Source organism: Cottoperca gobio, chromosome 21, assembly GCF_900634415.1.
Source record: "Cottoperca gobio chromosome 21, fCotGob3.1, whole genome shotgun sequence".
Lineage (NCBI taxonomy): Eukaryota > Metazoa > Chordata > Actinopteri > Perciformes > Bovichtidae > Cottoperca > Cottoperca gobio.
Window position 1 is genome coordinate 9,857,150 of NC_041375.1, and position 7,103 is coordinate 9,864,252.

Consider the following 7,103-nt stretch of genomic DNA (forward strand, 5'->3'; position numbering starts at 1 on the left):
GCTCGAGAAAAGGAATTTAAGATCTGTGTGGATGCCAGCCCGATGCCACATCTTGGAATGGGCTATTGCTTTCCAAATGGCTGTGGGCTGTGTCCCCTTCCATGTATTTGTGCAATACCATTAGCTTGTTTTCAGTCTGCACTCCCCTCTTCCCAAAGTTTAAAAAGTAATCTGTTCTCCGAGCATGGCTGTTTCTTTGATAAGGAATCTAAAGTAGGTCAAGGACTCAGAGTAAAGTCATTGAACAGTAATTAAAGCACTCGCCGATGCTACAGTTCAAACTGTCTCCACCATGAGCTTTGAGATAGAAATCCATTCAAGGATTTGGAGAGCCATTGTTTTACTTTCCTCATGAGTAAAATCATTTTCCTGCTTTTTTTTTTTTTTCAGGGAAGCCGAGTCTGTAATTAAGCGAGCTGAGTTATTATCAAGCCACTGGAGGGACTGGAGAAGTGCTGCCTGTTCACCTATAATGTGCAATGTCCACTCATTCAAATGAGCTGCAGTATGCTGCGTCAATGTGGCTAAACAACAGGATGCCACAACTTCATCTTGAAAACAATTTGAAGAGTTATTTTCCAAAAAACACTACATTTCCAATGTAGGACAGATTGTTGTTTTATCCAAAATAAAAGGGCTATCAAGCAATATTTTCAACCAGTAATTTAGTTGTGTTGGTTTCTCATGTAAATTGTATTAAACATGTCAAAAAACATAAAGGATTTATATAAGAATTGCACATTTCAAATTAGTCTGCACAATGTGATCTGTTTCAGAACCCAACCACTGCTAAGGAGTTCTGAAAGTCATAAAAATATAAATAAATATATGCAGATCTGGAGAACAATATGTGAACTAATATTCTCACCAATGGGACCACCATTGCCTTGTGAAATTCATAATCCCTCTCTGTAAGAAGATGATATTTGGCAGCCACCTCCATCTACTGTAACATTGTGCCTGTGGTCTTTTTGTTTCTTTAGGAGAGCCTCTGGCTGAGCATTTGAAGTTTTTAATCTGGCGCTCCAGAGACTAAGGTCACCTTTCACTATCCCCCTCTCTCTCTTCTTTATTTGCTCTTGCTCAGTGCTGGCAACCCCGCTATTTCACACACTATTAAAAGAAATCTGCTAATGCAAGGAGCGAGGTCCTTGGCTTGTGGAATGGAAAATGATGGCATTTCTGAAATCTGTCTCTGTAAAAAGACCGTAGGCATCTTGTGCAGGGTTTATGACCCTAAGATTAGTCACTTTTTGGAGCTGGATGTACTGCCTTGGGCTATTTCTGCCAGAAACTGATTTTCATATTGATGTGCGACGTTGAGCTCTCTCCAGTCCACATATTGGCTCATGCATCACCTGGACTCTGCAGCTGTCAAGCCTCAGTGATAGCAAGTGAAGCAGACAATTCCTCGGTTAATAAATAAACAAGTGAGACACTGGTAGTACATATAATATTCCTAAGGCTTAAGGCATTCGGCAAAGCAATTCATTACAATTAACACTGCATGATGCAATGCTTGATTTATTTTCTCTGAGCATAATTATGACATTCTTATGGATTACTTGCATTTAAATATCAACAATACTAATAAATAACTTTATTTTGATCGCATTTCTAGCTGTCATTGACAGCTGTATTTTTCTCACCAGGGTACATTTAGTTCTATTTGGCTTGGTGTTTTAAGCTTTATAAAATGGAATAAAATTACATTTTTATTTCATTTAAAAAAGATTTTATGTTTAAACATTTATGTATGTAAATAGAGGGAGTAGGTTAGAAAACATGCAATATACTTCATACTACTGGCCTTTTACTCTTGTCAGGGGAAAAAAGAGCAGTTGGGGAATTACATGGAGCAGAGCTTTGCATGTATTACACAGTAGAAGACTAAGGAGAGATTATCCAAGGCCAGATGTGTCTCTCTCTAAGGAAAAAAAACACGCCGTCCGCTAAGAAGCAGCCATATCCTGCTGGTAAGCATCTAGCAGCAGGGCGTCGGCGGTTGGCTGTCTGGAGCATCACGCCTGCTGTCTCTGAATATGCAAGATTTCAGGTTTAGGAAGCGGTCGCCTTTTAATGTTGTCAACACATCATCCATCATACTTAGCCAAACATTTACCACGTTGACTGATTGACGGTAAAGCAGCATTAGCCTCTGTTTTCTCAGAGGCAAATGTCTTGCCTGTTTATGCATTTCTGACAAGGAAAAAATGTGAAGTTCGAATTAGCCAGTGAAAAGACCTGTGAAGCTATTTCCCCTGCAAGAAAGAATATGTTGCACAGGATATAAGAGAGCATGACAAGCCTAAACCGCTCTAAAACAAAACTGATGTATCATTCTTTACTCCTAATATCAACACACCCACTTTTTTTCTGGCTTAATTGTGAGAAGAACATTTTCTCTGAGGAGCTTCTTAAGGCAACGACACCCTGTAGCTCATGAGCTATGACTCCAGAGCAAAAAAAAACAGCATGATTCTCTCGGTACAGATTGCGTTTTATTGAACCAGGGCTTGTCAGCATTTTTGGTGAGCTGGTAAAATATAATTGTGTCATCCTTTATAAAGCAGTGTTGGGGTGACAGCACCCACAGAAGCTTCATTACTCTGCTTTTTATTGGGGTGTGAAGAAGGGACATTCTCTTGGTGATGAATAACGTCTCTCTCGCATGAAGTCAAGGTAAAACACATTCACACTGGTGGTGTGCTCCACTGGATGTACATGGATCATTTCAAATTAAATCAATTCAGCTGAAGATTTAGAGCTGGTTGCCATAATGGTTTTTATCTGAGACCCATCAATACCTGTATTGATTTGCAAGTAGAATCGAACCTTTTGAGAACTGAGAGGGAAACGAATGCTACACACACAAATATCTGAGGAATGCTGCCAGTAGTACGGTCTGGAGTGACATCTGTTACTCCATCCTGATTGTATTCAGGGAAACCCAACCTAAACCTAAGCCCTGGAACTTTAAAACCTAAATCCTATGTTTTTTATAACAACACCAGACCCATGCATATGTTATAAACCTGCTTTTATGTGCTGCAAACATCTGCCTGATGCAGGAATTTAATTATTGATTGAAGCAGTAGGTCAGAAAAAGTGCACAAAGAAATTCAACCATTTGTGTTTTTTCTATAGAAAAGCTGTATAAGAAAAACTGGTCCCACATTGGCATTGATTCTCAGTAGTCAGTGTTACAGAGTAACTCTATCCTCTATCTCTGTTTGAAGTGACCTAGCTTAATAGTGACTCACAGCTCCTAATACCCCAATTCACCTGCACTGTGATTTATAAAGTTAAACAATCGTCTTTTATGTGTTTGGGTTCTCACCAGGGCTGTAAACACTTTTTTTTATGGATAGAAAACAGAACCGTTTGACAATTTAGCAGAACATTTCATTACAATGGGTTTAGTGGGGAACACCAGCGAGTAAAAATAAAATGGAAGGGCCCGGGGATCCTGATGGCAAGTTATTAAGACAGAGGGGTCGCTCCAGGGACCTGCACTTTAAATAGCGCTCCAAAGTTTCCAACTTCATTTTCTATGCACAATCAAGCTTGCACCCATGAGAGGGAGGATATTTAAGATCCAATGAATGAATGTAGGCCAGAAAACGGCGTTTAATAAAAGCAAAAGACGAGATACTGGTTGATTAATGCACTGAAGAACAATAAAGCCCTAGCAGATCTGCAGGGAAATGTAAGGTCTTATTTTCCTTTTCTCATAACAGGGATTAAGTACAAATATCCCTGCTACCGGTATTAACTTCTGGCAGGATTGCTCTGTGTCATGATCAGTTTTTAAGTCCTGTATCTATTCACTAACATAGCTGCAGGAGAGGCAGACATCATCCAGAGCAATAACAGTAATAAAACACAGCAGATATCATTTATAGGGTTCAACTGATAAGGTTTTTAAAGTCCTGCCGATACACCGAAGTCACTAATTGTATGACGATATTCAGCATTTTAAATTTGGACATTTTCACGCCAGAGAATCATATCAGAGTCCATCAGTTAATAAAAAGACTATTCCATGACTGATAATCAATAAATTCATCTGAGCAACAACTACATGAGCAAAACAACTGACATTGCTGACAACTAAAAATAAAAAAATGTTCTTCCACATCTCACGACAGTAAATGATAAGCACAGCCCCAAACATTGCACCATGATAGGAGAATTGTTTTTTTTAGTGAGGGTAAACGTCTCTAAGTCTAATTAAGGAGGATATCACCCTCAGGAACTCTCTCGGTTGACAAAGTGAACAAGTGACAGTGAGAGTCACTGTCACTTTTATCAAATGAGCAAATATGGGCTTAAAAGAGCATGGCTTAGAGTCAGTATCAAGTTGTTTCTCAAAATTGTTATCACCAGTTTGTCAGGCGCATAGAAAGTCTTCTGAAGTAGCATATTTTTTTTCAACTTTTCCTCTCGACAGGAGAAGTTTCACAGTTGCAACGCAAAAACAAAAGGAACATATAATTTATGAATTCACTAAATGTGTTGTGTTATCTGTAATTGATCACAATATGAACAGAAGGGGTCAATTAGTGGCGATTTTGGCCAGGTTTATCTCTCACACAGTTCTCCATATTCACACCCGCAGGAATGGTCCTGCAAATCGGACTATAAGGCCTTGAATCACTAGATTAATGAGACAGACAAAGGTAAACCCGTTCCTCCCTGAATGACTTGTGGTGAATCACCTTGGATTGATTCAAACATGCTAAGCTCTAAGATCACTTCTCTTCAGCACAATTCAACCTCATTGAGAGAAAAAAGACTTGAATTCTGCAACTGGAATTTCCACCAATTTGAAAAGGAAAACAAAATGCTTGGAATCGTCAATCAAATAGCCATATTTTTGCCGAACTCCTGTGGAGGACAGCTGCTATATATAACAGCAGCTGCTAAACAGGACTAATTCTCCAGAATGAAATACGCCGTAGAGGCCAGCCATTTACAGGACTGGTATCAGAGCTATATTTCAAGGGCCGACCGTAGCCTCTGCCCATTAAAGTGTGTGTGTGTGTGTGTGTGTGTGTGTGTGTGTGTGTGTGTGTGTGTGTGTGTGTGTGTGTGTGATATATTTAAGGGCCGGTGTATATCCCGCTCTGGTCTCACAGAGGTCCGCACACTGACATTATAGCTGATAGAAGGCTCTCTATACAGAGGAGCCATATTAAAGAAGATCGACTTCTAAGGAGTCAATCTGGCCAAAACAAATATCAAAATGTCTTCATTGTTTTGTCTTTAAATAATAGGGAGTGATATCACAACTGTGTAGAAGATAGCCAGGATTAGGTTTAATCTTTGAATGTTCTTACAATTTGATTTTATCGGTGGTCATTTCTTCTTCATAAGATTTGGAAATAAAAGATTATTAAAAATGTAGAAGATTGCTGGTACACGTGTGGAAAATAAAATACACCATTTCAACTTTCATATTATTATTTTCTATAAGGCATATCAGCACTCCTGAACATGTGTTCAATGTCAATGTGAAGTTACCTTCAACAAAATAACTTTGATATCGCTCATGATTTTGTTAGATGCAGAAGGCGTTAAGGTGTTAGTTGGTGTTAAGACATTAGGAGGATTAAGTGTGTGTTACATGTTATGAATAATAATATTTTGTGCAAGTTTTTAATGTCTTGCTATAATCTTGTGTTGAAATTGTGTAGTTGATACCATTCATTTATTTAACTTATTTCAGGGGAATGAAGTCAACTTTGGCTCAACTGATATGTATCTTCTCTGCACTAAGCCTCAGCATTGAAAGAAAACAGAAATCCTCTAAAGACATTTGCAGTCCGCTGCTCACAGGAATACATTTTAAAAGAAGTTTGCTATTTAGGCGTACAAACACCGAGCACATTGCACATACAATGCATTTCACAACATCAGAAAATATAAATGAAAACAGAGGTGTACTCAGGTCAAGACAAAATTAAAAAATGATTCACAATTTGAACACATGGCCTGTTTCCTCATTACACTAAGTGTGAAGGTACACTGATGAGCCAGAGGCTGGAGGTTCAGCTCTGGTAGCTGGCCATATGGACTGAAGAAAGTTGCTTTCTTTTCTGAAGAAGGCTTTCACCTGGATGCTTCTCTCAACCATGTCAACATTTTGGCACAGCTGTCTGACTTGTTCATAGTGGAAAAGAAGTATTTATGGATCTAGTATTTCATGCTCTGACTACTGATTGATTTCACAGCATCTCCTGCGCGATACAAAGCCGATGAGGTTCATAGGTAAACGTAAATGTACATCAGACACTCTGGTGAGACATGGATTGTCATTAGGCCGTCAGTTAATAAGCAGGCAGCAGTAAATAAAAACAATAGGCAGCTAACAATTTAAAAATGTCCAGCTGTTCAGCACTTCTAAGTATAATCAATCACCTCAAAACAAGGTGATCTGTGAACATGCCATCACATTCATCAAGCAGAAAACTTCTTCTTTGATAAGACACCAACTGGCATGGGAAGTAAATAGTTCTTGAAGAGCATTAGCGGCAAACAGTGTCTTGAGGTTGATTATCTCAGTGACTAATGCTCTGTCACTCTGTGGTATGAGAGGGCCCAGCGAGGACCCCCGGTAATGGAGCCTGAGCAGGTGCTGAAAGCCCATTGACATCAGGGGGGAGTGCACTGACAAGAATTTCTGATGAATTTCAATTACTGATCTATTAAAGCTAATGAGGTAAATGAGCAGCCAGAATACATTTGCAAGATAGCTTGTGAGAAGACCTCGGCGGTTTCATGTGATTGTGTGCGCATGCAGCCACAGCAGACACACTATTTGTTCTACTGTTAAAAATGTCTGTGTATTAGCCTGCTGAGTGGAAACAGAAACCACATGGCTCCAAATAAATAAATTCCCACACATTAGACATACTCTTTTTGGTTATGATTAATTAAAGTTAGTGTTCTCACTCTTGGCTGTATTGCCATTTCTAAATGTAAGGTCAGTGTGCCATCTACTGGAGTCACTGCGATGAAGCACAGATACAGGATCAGCTGCATACTCAGACATGTAGTACCATCTGCTGGCTTTATGATGAACAGCATCATAGGGAAGC